This window comes from Pipistrellus kuhlii, unplaced genomic scaffold (genome assembly GCF_014108245.1).
Source record: "Pipistrellus kuhlii isolate mPipKuh1 unplaced genomic scaffold, mPipKuh1.p scaffold_m20_p_23, whole genome shotgun sequence".
NCBI lineage: Eukaryota > Metazoa > Chordata > Mammalia > Chiroptera > Vespertilionidae > Pipistrellus > Pipistrellus kuhlii.
This window is the reverse complement of record NW_023425522.1, coordinates 1,254,907-1,271,361: the sequence shown is the minus strand read 5'-3', so window position 1 is coordinate 1,271,361 and position 16,455 is coordinate 1,254,907. Positions and strand designations below refer to the sequence as shown.

General features: G+C 47.0%; 1 protein-coding gene across 7 annotated transcripts in view; it reads right to left on the bottom strand.

Moving 5' to 3' along the window:
• PRPSAP2 (phosphoribosyl pyrophosphate synthetase associated protein 2) overlaps positions 1-11,196 on the bottom strand; it is a 70,107-nt gene extending 58,911 nt beyond the window's left edge. For 5 of the 7 annotated variants that reach the window (XM_036451864.2, XM_036451858.2, XM_045586471.1 and 2 more), the window contains exon 1: positions 3,411-3,549. The gene's annotated coding sequence lies outside the window, so the exon portion shown is untranslated. Of the gene's footprint in view, positions 1-3,410; positions 3,565-8,752; positions 8,759-11,185 lie in introns of those variants that run through there. The other 2 variants (XM_036451859.2, XM_036451867.2) reach the window with 2 other exon arrangements.
• Positions 11,197-16,455: the final 5,259 nt, after the last annotated feature.

The window sequence follows — 16,455 nt, the reverse complement described above, 5'->3', positions numbered from 1 at the left end:
CATCATTGATATTTGTATCTCTCTCCCTCTGCCTCTGTGAAATCAATAAAAATATGTTAAAGTATAGCATAAGGAAAATAGTCAATGATACTGGAATAACTATGTATGGTGCCAAGTGGGAACCAGACTTACTATGGTGATCACTTTGGAAAGTACATAAAATGTTTAATCACTATGATATACACCTTATAGTAAGACAAGATTTTATGTCAACAGTTATTGAAAAATAATTTTTAAAAAAAGAATCACATACACACACACAAAAAAGAACACTCCCATGTTTCTCCCCAATAAACTAGAGTTGCTTTTACATTTTCCTAAATTTACTTTAGAATGTGAGATTTATAACACATATGAAAACACACCATTTTCAGGGAATCTCAGCATCTTTCAAAAAGCAAATCATATTTCTCTTTGAATGAGATCTGACAATCTGTTAAGTCGCATGAATAAAATCACACTGAAAAACTACCGTATTTTTCGGACCATAAGACGCACCAGTTTTTAGAGAAGGGAAATGAAGAAAAAAAGATTCTGAAACAAATAGTGTCCTAAAATATTTTATGTGCATTAAAACCCAACATCACAGTCATAAACACATGTAATCAACCCTGTAAAGTAAACAGCAGCATTTAGAACCATTTTAGAGCCGGGCAAGCACACAGAGACCACACAGAGCCGGGCAAGTAAAAAAACTTTTTTTTTAAAGTATATGTGTAGGCTATATTTGGACCATAAGACGCAGGGACTTTTTCCCCCCACTTCTGGGGGGAAAAAAGCGTGTCTTATGGTCCGAAAAATACGGTACTTGCTTCAGACATAATTTCAAAACCACTCACCCACATTTCAGTAGAGGTTCAACAAATGATTCTATATAATAAAAACCTAATATGCAAATTGTCCCTTTTTTCCGACCACTCACTATGACGTGCGCTGATCACCAGAGGGCAGTACAGAACACGGCAAGCATTGGTGACATGGCACTGGCAGCAGATGGCAGTGGAAGCACTGCCAGCACTGATGGGCCCTGGGAGCGGGACTGTTGAGGGATGGTGGGGCAGGTGAGTAGGTGACACTGGGCCAAGGTGGGTGCAAGCAGGGCCCATTGCCCCGCTGACCACTCCGCAGACAGCAGCAGCAGGGGCAAGGGGTGGGGGAAGGCTGACATCAGGCTCCCAGACACTGAGGGAGGTGGGCAGGGACCTGATGACTCAGGCAAAGTGGGGGCGCTGGGGCTTGGGGCTCAGGTGCTGCCCAAGGCACAGAGTTGAGCTGGGGCTTGCCCTTCCACATCAGACACTCTCACTTCAATCACCAGCCAGGCCTAGGGACTGCATCCGTGCACAAATTTCATGCACCGGGCCTCTAGTTGTTAAATAACAAATATCTGCTGAATAAAGCCTGACATCAAAATTGCAATGATTAACAAATGGAAATAAAAGTAGTTTTCAAATTAAAAGGCATCATAAAATATAGAGAATTATTTTTATTAGTGACATAATCTCAAATAAAATTTTCCTTTTTTTAATCAGCATTAAAGAAAATTGGGCCAAAACCGGTTTGGCTCAGTGGTAGAGCGTCGGTCTGCAGACTGAAAGGTCCCAGGTTTGATTCCAGTCAAGGGCATGTACATTGGTTGTGGGCACATCCCCAGTAGGGGGTATGCAGGAGGCAGCTAGTCGATGTTTCTCTCTCATAGACATTTCTAGCTCTCTCTCTCTCCCTTCCTCTCTGTAAAAAAATCAATAAAATATATTTCTTTTAAAAAAAGAAAGAAAATTAGAACTGCAAAACCTAAGTTGAATAATCTTCCCTGTATTTGATCCCACGCACTTCTCTCTTCTCTGCAGCAGAACCGTTTTCTTATGACTAACATCATTTCCTGAATTCTTACAACTCAATTAAACAGACGCCAGAAGCAGACCCATTTTAAACATGGGGGAAGTGAAGCTGGGAGAGGAACAAACTTACTGGAGGCTGAATGGCCTCTAAGCAGCAGACATTATCCCCTGCTTCAGTCTGACTGACAGTTGTACATGTAACAGCAGCTGTACAGCCTACTCCCCCCCCGAACGGTGCATTACAGTTAGTGGAATCAAACAAACATCCAGACTTTTGAAAAATGTCTATTGTAAATATTCCTTGTTTGGAAAACAATTTATCTCAAGTGCCTAAGAAAACATATAATTTTAATTCAGTTTTTCCCCTTTTGGGAATGGATGCCAAGGACAGAAAGAAAAAGCTGTATGCTCTAAATGATCACTGCAAGACTTTTTGAGAAGGAACACTGGACATACGGAAAGATTCCATTACAGGGTAATTGAGTAAAACTAAACGTACAATCAATATTTTGTTGTTGTTTTGATCCTTACGGGAAGATGAATTTTTTTCCACTGATTTTCAGAAAAAGTGGAAGGGAGGAGAGGCAGAGAGAAATAGATTGGTTGCCACGCTGCAAGTGCCCAACAGGGATGGGGATGGAGGTTGCAGAATCGACCCCGGGATCAAGCTATAACCACTGAGAAAACTAGCTAGGGCCAATTTTTTTTTTAATATCTAGGAATGAGCCCCGTGGTGTGGCTCAGAGGTTGAGTGTGGACCCATGAACCAGGAGTCAAAGGCCAGATTCCAGTTGGAGCACACGCCCTGGGAGGCAGGCTGGATCCACAGCAGGGCGTGTGCAGGAGGCAGCCAATGATGGTCCTCTCATCAGGGATTTTCTCTCTCTCCTCCTCCTTCCTCCCCTCCCCTCTCCAAAAAAATATCAGGTGAGGATTACCCAATAAACAAACAAATGTCCAGGACTATGCAAAAGAAATGTTAAGAGAGTAAGAGCAGAATTGCATCTCCTCTGATCAAAACTGCGTAACAATGTATAATCCAGGGCAGAAGAAGACAATAGTATAATTTAGGGGGGTTCATAATGTGGGTGCATCATTTTTATGTGTATTTAAAGTTTTTAAACATTACAAATCACACTTCCTCACACTCCAAATGCCCATTCCGCATCTCATTCCTTACAAAAGCCAGCAAACTGCGCAGACGTTAGGCAGCCCTCCTCGGGGATGTACCGGACTGGGAGGGCGGTCCTAACGGGGATACGGTACCCGCCGCCCGGCGGGCCGCGCGCATGGAGGCGGGGTGTGAAGAGACCTCCGCGGAGGTGGCCGGTCCAGGCAACGCCAGCGCTCAGTCCGGCGGGACTGGTGAACGCTGGGGCTCAGCCTGGTTTTCCGAGCTGCCGAGCCGCAAGTCCCATACTGGGGCTCAACTCCCACCGGCGCCCGGAGAGGAGCCCCCGACCGCGACGCATCCGGGCCCGCGGGCCAGAGACGAGGAGGCCGGGCTCTCCCGGGGCGCCCGCCCGAGCGTCCGCCCCTGCACTGCGCCCCGCAGCCCGCGCCGCCTACCTGGCCCCGACCCCAGCCCCGGCCTAGCCGCAGCCTCGGCTGCCGAGGGAAGAAAGGACCGTCTCCAAGCGACGTCTCTATGAGCAAAATGGCGACTGCACGCGCAGGGACAGCGTCCGCGCCGACGGCGAGGCCTGTGGGCGGGGCCGCGGGCGCAGGGGGCGGGGCCAGGGCGCAGTGGGCGGGGCCGGAGTGGAGTCTGCGGGGGCACCTGGCTGAGGTCTGTGGGCGGGGCCCGGGCTCAGGGGGCGGGGCCCGGGCGCAGGGGGCGAGGCTTGGGCACAGGGGGCTGAGGCCTGTGGGCGGGGTCGCTGGCGCAGGGGGGGAGGTCGTCAGGCGAAGGGGGCGTGGCCCGGCACAGGGGGCGGGCCCGGAGCGGAGTCTGCGGGGGCACCTGGCTGAGGCTGGTGGGCGGGGCATACCGAGAGAGACCAGGCTCCAAGAGTGAGGCCAGTATGGCGGGCGAGCTGGGGAGATGGGGGCTGCGGCTTCCGGCCCTCACAGGCTGCAGGTCCTGAGCAGGTGTAAGCCAGAAAGGGTTTCAAGGAATCTGAGTGTGCACCGAGTCTGATGTTTGGGAAGACAAATGTCAGGGTCAAGTCTTTACTGGCCTTGAGCAAAGTCACTTCACACCTCCGTGAGTCTCCCTTTCTTCATCTGAAAAATGGAGGTGATGGTACCACTCATCATAGGGTTGTGAGGATTGAGTATATCAGCTCCTGGCATACAGTAAACGCTGTTAGTGTTGTTTGCCTTGTTGCCCGTCTTTTGTTATAAAGGAATTGTGTTTTGGTATCCATTGACCGAATTCTTTATCATTAAATCTGTTTATCCTTTATTATATTTATAACACAATAATAGCAAATACATATGTAGCATGATGTGTCAGGCCAGGTCCTCTTAAGTACTTACCATCTATTCACCATAATAAGAATGTGAGGTAGGTATTATCTCCATTTTAATAGTTAAGATACCAATGTTAAAAAACCTGCCCAGTGACCAAGTGGACAAGAATTTCAATCCAGGTTGCTTACACCAACTTCTGCACTAAGCTAACCCCTATACCGCACAGCATTTCCATTTCTGTTTTGAATTTTTCATCAGAGGCATAAAAAAATTCATCTGTGGTTTCCCAGCTAGCTGGAAGCAGCCAGTCCTCATACTCAAACTTATTTTACAGTGGGGATATACAAGCATCTCACTTTCTGAATTATAAAATTAAGTGATACATCATGAAATGGAATCCTTTGAGACATTTCTTTTGCCAGACAACTTTGTAAGAACACAGCTTTGCCATGAGCAAGGCCCACAAGCTGATCAATTCGCTTGACAAAACTGAATCCTCTCTCAGTGGACATTTATTAGTTAACTTCATTTCTGTGCACTCTAATCTAACCCATACCCAGGAAGCCTCGCTGCTTTTACAGCCTTGGCTCCATCCTTCCCGCCACATGTTAGCATATAACTGACTCTGGCTAACCAGAGGAGCTCATCCCTCTTAACTTGCTGATTTGCTCTAAGGATAGTCCCCTGAGCCATTGAAGCATGAGCTGCATAGGTTTGCTCTCCTGTATCTGCTGTCAGGAATACCTGGAGGAGGACCCTGCAGAGATGCTGAGAAGGGACAAGAGAGCCAGGGATACAAATGAGCCCTGTTAAGTTTAAGCTGAATCTGAAATCAGTAGGCCTCTAGAATTTTCAATTATGGGAGCCCACCATCCTCTGAAGCCAGTCTGGATTGAGTTTCTATCATTTGCAAAGAGGCCTGCATATTGTCTCCCTTCTTACTTCTCATTATTCTTTCTCACTAGCTTTTTCCTCAATCCCTGAATGCCAGAGTTCTTGTCCAGAATTAAGAAGGATTCAGCAATCTGGAGAAAGGCTGTACATATATTCAATAAGGAGTCCAAAGACAAAAGATATTTTTCAGAGGCATTTGGGGTCAGAGGAACTTCAGTTAAGGAGATAAGATTCTCCTTGTCTCAGGACCCCTTGCTTTTTATTAACACAATTTGTCCTAAGACAAGGTGGAGATAATGCACTTCAAAGAGTAGGGTTTCAGAGGGTAGCTTTTACAGAAGCATTGTCATATTGGGGAATAGCCTACAGCTGTTTAGGTGTTTGGCATTAGGAGGCAATATGTGTAGATTAAGATGTCAGTCAGCAAATGATTATCCTGTTCAGGTTTGGGGAGATGCTTTATAGCCATTCCAACAGATAATTACATATGTGGCTCAGCCCTTGTTGAACCCCCAAGCTTCATCAACCTTTTGATGAAACTCTTGTAATTATGACGTGCTGGAACTGGCTCCTGGCGCCTGAATTACAGGGCCTGTGCACATGCTGTTCCTGCCTCCAGGAATGCGCTTCCTACTGTAGTCCTCTGGCCCATTAACTCCTATTTAAACTACATATCAGCTGAATTGTAATTTTCAAGCCTTCCCTAACTCATTTTCCCCCTCAAAAACAAACAAACAAAAAAACACCTATTTTGTATATTTTTCCTCCATGAAGTTTATTATGATTGCTAATTATTACTAATTATGTGTTTATTAGGATGATCATTTTATAAATACCTCCATAGACTGTAAGCCCCTGCAAGCAGGCCCTTTGTTTATTCTGCTGATCACTATTTCCCATTACCCAAGACAATACATGGCACAAGTATAATCTATATATATATATATATATATATATATATATATATATATATATATATATAAAAGGATAATGTGCTAAGTGTCCTTCCAACCATCCAAATGGTCACTATTATGCACACTAACCACCAGGGGGCATATGCTCAACATAGGAGCTGCCGTGTTGTGCAATGGCCATTTACAAAGAAACAGCAGCATGGACCTGGCTCCCACAAAGCGACATTCAGCTTCCCCCAAGTGGGACACGGGCCTTGCCACTACCCCAGAGTGACAGCCCACCAAATCGCAGCCAACTCTGCTGAGACCCCATGGCAGAAAATGCCCACAGCCAAGCCCAGACCAGAAACAGTCGCTGTGAACACTGTGTAATGACATCACGTAGCAACGCCCAACTTCTTCTCCCTAGTGATTAGCCTCCTTTGAGTTTCTTCAGCCCACCTGCTTTATAGCCAGGTGCAAACATTTTACACTTTAACCAAATGACTGTAAAGTGTTTTCTCATGCTTCATCTCATTTGGTCCTCAAAGAACTCCTGGAGTAGGTAGATAGGAGACTCTGTAGAATCCTATTTTCTTTTCATTGGCTGGAAAACAGAGATTTAGAAAGTTTAGAAACTTGACCCAACTAAAAAGAAGTAAGAAATGGTGGACCTTGAAAATGACTTTAGGTTTTCTCACTGCAAAGAATATAGTCAAACACTGCTGCAGTTTGTTCTCCCTGTGTGATCTATAATTATCATCTGCTTTGTGTTGATATTTACCACTGTGTTGCTCATAATTACCTGGAAGAAAAATTGGGGTGCTTCACTGGGCTGGAAAACGTTTAGCTAAATCAGAAAGCAGGTCTAATTAAGCAAGTTTATCTATACACTAGAGGCCCAGTGCACAAAATTCCCTAAGCCTGACCTGCACCCACTCACAATCCGTGACCCCTCAAGTAGGGTCCCTACGCCTGGCTGGTGATCAGGGCCTATGTGGCTTTCCTCTCCCAGCTGCAAACAGCTGGCATTGCCCTTGCTGCTGCCACTGCTTGCCTCCTTGCAGCGCTGCCCCCCACTCCCTTGCTACCAGTCACCTCCCTCTGTAGGTGACAGGTGTGGGGTGTGATCGCTTGGCTGGCTTGGGCTTCCCTCTGCAGGGCGATTACTGGCTAGCCCCACACACCCACCACAGCATAGTTGGCCAGTGGCCTGGGACTCTCACTGTGGGGGGATTGATCACGGAGCCTGGTGATTGATCCCCCAGCAGAGGAAGGCCCCCCTCACCTGGCCAGGACTCTACTCTTGATTGCCATACATAGGGTGGCCTGGGCCTCCCTCTTCGAGGCAATTGGGGAGCCCTCCCTCCCCCCCAATTGATTCTCCTGCCAGCCGGTGGCCTGGGCCTCCCTCTGCGGGGCGATTGTGGAGTGATGGGGGGGCCTCCCGACCAATTGCATCGCACCTGCCTTGGTTGGCCTGGCGGCAGTGCGTGTCATAACATGGTCGTACAAATGGTCATTCTGCTGTTTGGTAATTTGGTCTATTTGCATATTACACTTTTATTATTAAAGATATACTGTAAAGTTCTCGCTGGGGCCAATAATACATGTGTGTTTCCATCTGTCATTGTCAATCATGAATTTGGTTGACACTTCTATAGAGAAAGGGCAAATAGTGATATTAAAATCTTTCTTCTAATTAATTTCCTTTCAATTTATACAGATTTGTGCACTGGGCCTCAAGTAATCAATAAATGTCTGTAAAATGGGTGACCTCAGAATTACCCACCTTTGTGAAAAGAAGGTGGGCAGTAGCACAGAATGATTCATTTTATGTTGCTGTTTTGTTTTGTTTTGTTTTGTTTTTGAAGGTTTGTAGCAACATTGCATAGTCAGGTCTATCGGTGCCATTTTCCCAACACCTTTTGCTCATTTTGGGGTCTCTTTACCATATTATGGCAATTTTTGCAAATTCAAGAGTTTTCATCATTATTGTATTTGGTATAGTAATCTGTGATCAGTGACCTTTGATATTACTATCATAATTGTTTTGGGACACCATGCACCATGCCCCTATAAGACAGCAAACTAGGCCGGGCCCGGAGCAACCGGTCCCAGAGCAGCCGGGTCGGGTGTGGCCAGGCCTGTAGCAGTAACAGCCAAGTCCAGAGCAACTAGGTCGGGAGTGGCAGTGACCAGACCCGGAGCAGCAACTGCCAGGCTGGGAGCGGCTAGGCCCGGAGCAGCCGGGTCTGGTGTGGCCAGGCCCGGAGCAGTGGCTGCCAGGCTGGGAGCGGCCAGGCTTGGAGCAGCGGCTGCCAGGCTGGGAGCGGCCAGGCCTGGAGCAGCCGGGTCCAGTGCGGCCAGGCCCGGAGCAGCGGCTGCCAGGCTGGGTGCAGCCAGGCCCGAAGCAGCGGCTGCCAGGCTGGGAGCGGCCAGGCCCGGAGCAGCCGGGTCTTGTGCAGCCAGGCCCGGAGCATCGGCTGTCAGGCTGGGAGCAGCCAGGCCCGGAGCGGCCGGGCCCGGAGCAATTGGGCCCAGAGCAGCCGAGTCGGGTGTGGCCAGGCCTGTAGCAGCAACAGCCAAGTCCAGAGCAACTGGGTCGGGAGCGGCAGTGACCAGACACGGAGCAGCTGGTTGTGGAACGAACCAGAGCAACAGAGGCCAGGCCCGGAGCAGCCTGGCCCGAAACAGCTCGCTCCTCACCTGCCCCTGCCCCACGGCTGCCTCTCAGACATGGCTGGAAACTTTTGTGGGAACTTGAGGGTCTGCTGAATCAAGTGATGAAGGCTTATATCTGGATGTGTTGAGTTAGTATAGTGCTGGGGTATTGATCTGTGAGTGCCTTGGGTGGGGCCTGGATGAGGCTGGTTGTCCTATTTGGATATGTCTTTTGTGTGAAGTGTATCATTCGGCATGTGGAGGTATTATTGATTTGAGAAAATGCTTAGTAACAGATTTGCTATCTGAAAAGGGATTTACTATCGGGGAAAGGGAGGGAGGAAGAGACTGAACATAAACTGTGCACCAATGGATGAGGATGAGGGGGCAGAGGGTGGGGTGGGAACCTGGTGGAGGGGGGAAGAAACGAGGAACCTTTGTAATAATATGAACAATAAAGATTGATTTAAAAAAAAAAAAAGACAGCAAACTTAAACAATAAATGTGTGTATTCTGACTGCTCCACAGATCAGTATTTTTCTATCTCTCTTCCTCTCCTTGTGCCTCTCTACTCCCTGAGACACAACAATATTGAAATTAGGCCAATTATTAGTCCTACAATGGTGTCTAAGTATTCAAGTGAAAATAGAATCACACACCTCTAATTTTAAATCAAAAGCTAAAAATAATTGAGTGAAGAAGGCACATTGAAAGCCAAGATAGGATGAAAACTAGGTTTCAAGTGTCAAACATCTAACCAAGCTGTAAATGCAAAGGAAAAGTTCTTGAAGAAAATTAAAAGCACTACTCTAGTGGACACGTCAATGGTAAGAAAACAAAACAGCCTGTGGCTGCCATGAGAAAGTTTTGGTGGTCTAGATAGAAGAGAATACTAGCCACAACATTCCCATAAGCCAAAGTTGAATCCAGAGCAAGGTTTGTACTTACTTCAATTCTATGAAAGCTGAGAGGTGAAGAAGCTGCGGAAGAAAGTTGGAAGCTTTCTAAGTTGGTTCATGAGGCTTAAAGAAAGAAGGTATCTCTGTAACATAGAAGTGCAAAGGTGGAATTATGAAATGAGCTAATCCCACACCCACATGTGGTGGTTGAAAATCAGGAGGAATAACTTGCTTTTGGAGGTTTCCCTGAGGAACAAGGGGCCCTGTGCCAAAACCAGAGTTCCAGTGCTGGGAAAAGAAGTCCCCACAATTTATGGCTGTAAAAACCAGTGGAGATTGTGGCTGAGTGATATAGAGACTACAGGAGTCCCAGGAAGTTCCTCTTAAATGGCCCTCACATGGACTTATTTTGACTCACTCTCTGTGCGTCAGTGCTGGGGCAATAATTTGAAAGGAACATGGGACATTCAGGGAATAAATAATTTGTCTGCAATCAGGGCAAAAGCTGGAAGTCAGCTTTCTCCCAGACAGAAGTTCAGGCAGAGGCCAGTGTTCCTTTGCTGAGCCCTCCCTGCCATAGAGCTGACAGACTATGCCATATCTTAATCTCTATCAACTTGGCTCACACTTTTCTCCCAACCTGGTGATTCCCTGAGACTCCACCCCTCCCTACTTGTAGGCTCATCCAAGCCATTTCCAGTGGCTTTTCCATAGAACTGGCCTCTCTTGCCTCATGCTTTGGACTTTGCTAAAATCTCTCAAACAAGCAGCAGCTGGCATAAGTGTGCCCCATACCTTTCATTAAATGTCCCTAGGCCTGGCACTAGTGGAAGCCTGCCCTGGTTCACAGCTTGGCCTTTCCTGGGCACCTCTAAGCTCAACTTAAGTAGCATATATCTTCAAATTGTTTTGCAGTTCATGCCCTCAGAGGGCACTGGCAGAGGCTGACTTTGCACCTCCCAGGAAGCTCCAGAGACAGTGGACCCAATTATCAAATTCAACCATGCCATATTATAACCCTACCACCTCCACAAGAGACACATTCAAAGGTCAGACTCCGTGAGCACTAAAGCCTCACTTGAAGCAAATTCTGCTCCATAGGGTCCGTTGCTGCACAGGACCGTAGTTATAGCTGATCTTCACAACCAATTGGCCTGGGAGTCAATCCCTCTCAGTGATGCCAACATAAATCAAGGTTCAACTACAGCACTATAGTGCAAATAGATCACACAGGGGCATACCTGGAGTGCCCAGCTCAAGTGGGAAGGCTGAATCACTGGGCCCTACTACACAAGGCCACTCTACCAAGTCCTGGAGACATAGCAATTCTACCTAATACATGGAAACAAAACAGGGAAGTAGCCAAGATGCAGAGACAAAAAAACTTGTCACAAAGGAAAGAACAGCAGAAATCACCAGAAAACAAAAAAGGAAGCAAGAATACTACCATATATAGATTTCAAAACAATGGCTATAAGGATGCTCAAGGAACTTAATGAGACCTTTGAGGAACTTAGTGAGAATTTCAAGGAACATAGTGAGAACATCAACAACATAAAAAAGGACCAGTCAGGCATACACACACTGAAATAAAGAATAATTTACAGAGGATCAACAGTAGAAAACAGTGAGAATCAAATCAAGAATTTGGGAAATAAGGAAGCAAAAACCACCCAATCAGAAGGGCAAAAAGTTTCTAACTCTCTATTCCTCTCTCTTCCTCTCTGTAAAAAAATCAATAAAATTAGAAATTTAAAAAAAAAGCCGAAACTGGTTTGGCTCAGTGGATAGAGCGTCAGCCTGTGGACTGAAAGGTCCCGGGTCCTATTCCAGTCAAGGACATGTACCTTGATTGTGGGCGCATCCCCGGTAGGGTGTGTGCAAGAGGCAGTTGATTGATGATTCTCTCTCATTGATGTTTCTAACTCTCTATCCCTCTCTCTTCTTCTCTGTAAAAAATCAATAAAAAATATATTTTTAAAAAAAATTTTAAAAAAAGAACAATGATTCCTGTGAGCACCCCTGTCTGGGAGATAGCTGCCCCTGAGTTCTTGTTCTGATGCCAGGCAATCCAGTTCCTCCCCATATGACTCTGGATTCCCTCCCTTGCTGCTGCTCCCACACTGGAGCCCTGAGGGATGGAGTCTCAGTAAGTCTGTGTGCCAGCCCTTTAAGAGAAACTGCCTTGGTCTCCAGCAGCCTTGGTGTCACTCAGCCACAGTCCCTACTGGTTTTTTCACCCTGAAGTTAGGGGACTTCTCTTCCCAGCTCTGGAACCCTGGTTTGAGGGGCTGGTGTGGGGCTGAGACTCATTCCTCACAGGAGGCCTCCACAGCCGAAATATCACTCCCAATTAACAAAACTCCACATGGGGGTCTCTCTCCAGCCCATTCCACGCCTCCGCCCTCCTACCAGTCTCAATGTGCTTTCTTCTTTATTCCTCTAGTTGTAGGGCTTCCATTCAGCCAGATTTCAGGTGGTTCTGTATTTTGGTTGTAATTTTGATGTGGCTGTGGGAGGTGGTAAGTACCAGTGTTTACCTATGCCACCATCTTGGTTCTCTCATTGATGTTTCTATCTCTATCCCTCTCCCTTCCTCTCTGAAATCAATAATATATATATATGTTTTTAATATATTTTATTGATTTTTTACAGAGAGGAAGGGAGAGAGATAGAGAGTTAGAAACATCAATGAGAGAGAATCATCGATCAGCTTCCTCTTGCACAACCCCTACTGGGGATGTTCCCGCAACCAAGGTACATGCCCTTGTCAGGAATCGAACCTCTGGACCTCAGGGGGGGGGAAAAATATATATATTAATATATATATTAATCCAACTTAGGTTGATGTCTCATCATGTCCCTTTTTTTTGGGGGGGGGGGGGGTATAGACCATGGGAATAGGCATGGTGGACATCTAGTCCAGGCAACGCATAAGTAACTACATCCATGGCCACCACCTGATTGCAACTGTATAAGACCTCAAGTGAGAACCACATAGCTGAGCCTAATCAAACCACAGAAAATGGAAAGATAATAATAAATTTTTGTTTTAAGACACTAAGTATGGAGATTTCTTGTTACATAGTTATGTATAATAAGCAAGACAGGAGAGAATCAGGAATTGAGGCCTGTGATTAGTTCCACTCAATGCAGTGGTTAGTCCATTGCTAATCTTGGTAATCCCTTCCCCATTTGCAGGTTTACAGAGTCTGCATGTTATGGAAGTGCTGAGCTTGCCTGCACCATTGACCATATGCAAGAGCCAACCTGCTGCACATAGAATATGAAATCATGATGCCCAAACTTACTAGATTCCCCTTAACATTTTTTAAAGGAAGGATAAGAGTCATTGCTAATGTTTTATAGAAGTTTTTTAGCAGGTAGAACCAAAATCACAGACTTTTCCTTCAAATGATTGTTAAAATGAAAATGCAGGGGCTTGCCAAGACTGGTTTGGCTCAATGGATAGAGCGTCGCCTTGGGGACTGAGGGGTCCCAGGTTCGATTCGGGTCAAGGGCATGTACCTTGGTTGCAGGCATATCCCCAGTGGGGGGTGTGCAAGAGGCAGCTGATGGATGACTCTCATCGATGTTTCTAACTCTCTATCTCTCTCCCTTCCTCTCTGTACAAAATCAATAAAATATATTTAAAAAGAAAAGAAAAGAAAAAAAGAAACTGCAGAGGCTTGACAGTCAGTCACAAAGACCAGGGTCTGGATTCTGTCTCCTCATTGCAGAAATGACCAGGCACAGATCCTTTCACCTAAAAAAAACGGGCACTAAGATTAACTGCCTTGTAGGGTTTAGGATGGGAAATAAGCTCTCTGTGGAGTCCACAAGTGAGAGAGCACCAGAGGAAGCTGGGTGTTTGTTTGTTTGTTGTCTCATTTTGTTATTCCTTACCCAGGGATATTTTTTCATTGATATTTTAAAATATATATTTTTACTGATTTTATAGAGGAAGGGAGAGGGATAGAGAGATAGAAAGATCAATCATGAAAGAGAATCATTGACCAGCTGCCTCTGCACACCCCCTATTGGGAATTGAGACAGCAAACTAGGCCTGCGCTCTTGACTAAAATCAAACCTGGGATCATTCAGTCTGCAGGCTGACACTCTGTCCACTGAGCCAACCCAGCTAGGGCTCATTGATTTTTAGAGAGAGTAAAAGGGAGAGGGAGAGAAAGAGAGAGAGAAACATTGATATGAAAGAGACACATTGATTGGTTGGCTACCTCACATGTCCCAACCAGGGCCGACGGTCCAGCCTGCAACTGGAGGCACATGCCCTTGACAGGGAATCAAACCAGAGACCCTTCAGTCCATGGGCCAACTCTCTATCCACTGAGGCAAACTGGCTAGGGTCAGAGGAAGCTGTTTTGTAGCTGCTCTTCGCTCTCTTGCGTCTTGCCATCAAGGACAAATAAACAAGGCTTTGGTTTTCCCCAAGTGGGGGAGGATGGCAGCTGGTCTGGCCGTGGGAGGCTACAGAGGCCAGAGGCCTGATCGCTAGTCAAAGGGACCTTGGAAGGTTTATCACCGAGTCCTTTCCTTCATCCTCTGGATTTTATCCTTTTCCTACTTCCCTCAAAATGAAAAGAGCTTCATTGTCTTTTGTGATTGTTAATATTTATATGTGGTAAAAAAATTAAATAAAAATTTAAAAGATAGTTGGCATTATCTCACGATGGAGAGATAACCACTCTTGAAATTTTTTAACCTCTCTCTCTCTTTTTATTTTTTAATCTTCACCCAAGGATATACACTGAGTGGCCAAACTATTATGATCTCTGAACAAATAATAATCTGGCCACTCAGTGTATATCTACACTAATAAAAGAGAAAGATGCTAATTAACCATACTTCTGCTATGCCCACAGCCAATCAGGAGTGATATGCAAATTAACCCAACAAAAATGGTGGGTAAATTTGCATATGCAGGCGGGACAGGCCTCGGGGTCCAGGCCTCAATGGGGGACCCTGGCAGGTGGAGGTGGCCAGGATCACGTTTGCCCCTGAGCCACCTGAGGACACTGCTGCGCCCGGTGTCCGCCCCTGGAACAGCCTCTCCTGTCCACCAGGCCTCTCACTGCTGTGCAGCGGAGAGTGAGGACGGCCAGGGGCAGCGTTGGCCTGAGCTCACTGAGGCAGGCGTGGCAGAGCCAGAGTCTCCTGTCATCACCCACATGGAATGACTTCTCTCTAGAGGACGTGGCCTTTCCACTCACAGATCCACTCTGTCAACAGATCCACTCTGTCAACAGATCCACTGTGTCACAGATCCACTGTGTCACAGATCCATTCCATCACAGATCCACTCCATTCACAAATCCACTCCATCATAGATCCACTCCGTCATAGATCCACTCCATCACAGATCCACTCCATCACAGATCCACTCCGTCACAGATCCACTCCGTCACAGATCCACTCCATCACAGATCCACTCCGTCTCAGATCCACTCCATTCACAGATCCACTCCATTCACAGATCCACTCCGTCACAGATCCACTCCGTCACAGATCCACTCCATTCACAGATCCACTCCATCAGAGATCCACTCCATCACAGATCCATTCCATTCACAGATCCACTCCATTCACAGATCCACTCCGTCACAGATCCACTTCGTCACAGATCCAGTCCGTCACAGATCCAGTCCGTCACAGATCAACTCCCTCACAGATCCACTCCCTCACAGATCCACTGCGTCACAGATCCACTGCGTTCACAGATCCACTCCGTCACAGATCCACTCCATTCACAGATCCACTCCATTCACAGATCCACTCCATCAGAGATCCACTCCGTCACAGATCTACTCCGTCACAGATCCACTCCATCACAGATCCACTCCGTCACAGATCCACTCCGTCACAGATCCACTCTGTCACAGATCCACTCCATCACAGATCCACTCCGTCACAGATCCACTCCGTCACAGATCCACTCCATCACAGATCCACTCCGTCTCAGATCCACTCCATTCACAGATCCACTCCATTCACAGATCCACTCCCTCACAGATCCACTCCAGCAGAGATCCACTCCGTCACAGATCCACTCCGTCACAGATCCACTGTGTTCACAGATTCGCTCCATCATAGATCCACTCCGTCACAGATCCACTCCGTCACAGATCCACTGGGTTCACAGATCCACTCCATCACAGATCCACTCCGTCACAGATCCACTGTGTTCACAGATTCGCTCCATCATAGATCCACTCCATCAGAGATCCACTCCGTCACAGATCCACTCCCTCACAAATCCACTCCCTCACAGATCCACTGTGTTCACAGATTCGCTCCATCATAGATCCACTCCGTCACAGATCCACTCTGTCACAGATCCACTCAATTCACAGATCCACTGCGTCACAGATCCACTGTGTTCACAGATTCGCTCCATCATAGATCCACTCCAGCAGAGATCCACTCCGTCACAGATCCACTCCGTCACAGATCCACTCCGTCACAGATCCACTGCGTTCACAGATCCACTCCGTCACAGATCCACTCCGTCACAGATCCAGTCCGTCACAGATCCACTCCGTCACAGATCCACTCTGCAAGCCAGTGGGACATTTGCCGCCACAGGGGTGGTGCGGGGCGAGCCGATTGGTCACAGGATGTGAGTGTTTGTAGGAGGAAGTAAGTTAGACGGGATTCCTGTGGGACCCAGGAGGTACTGTGAGGCCGACCCAAGAGGCAGGGCCTTCCTGGTACAACTTGTGACTGAAGGGCTGTCGTTCTGCTGAAGAATGGGAAGCAGATGCTTACGTCATAGCCTACTGACCGGCAGGGACCCAGAGCCAGCTGGCTTACAAACAAGTCACCGTACAC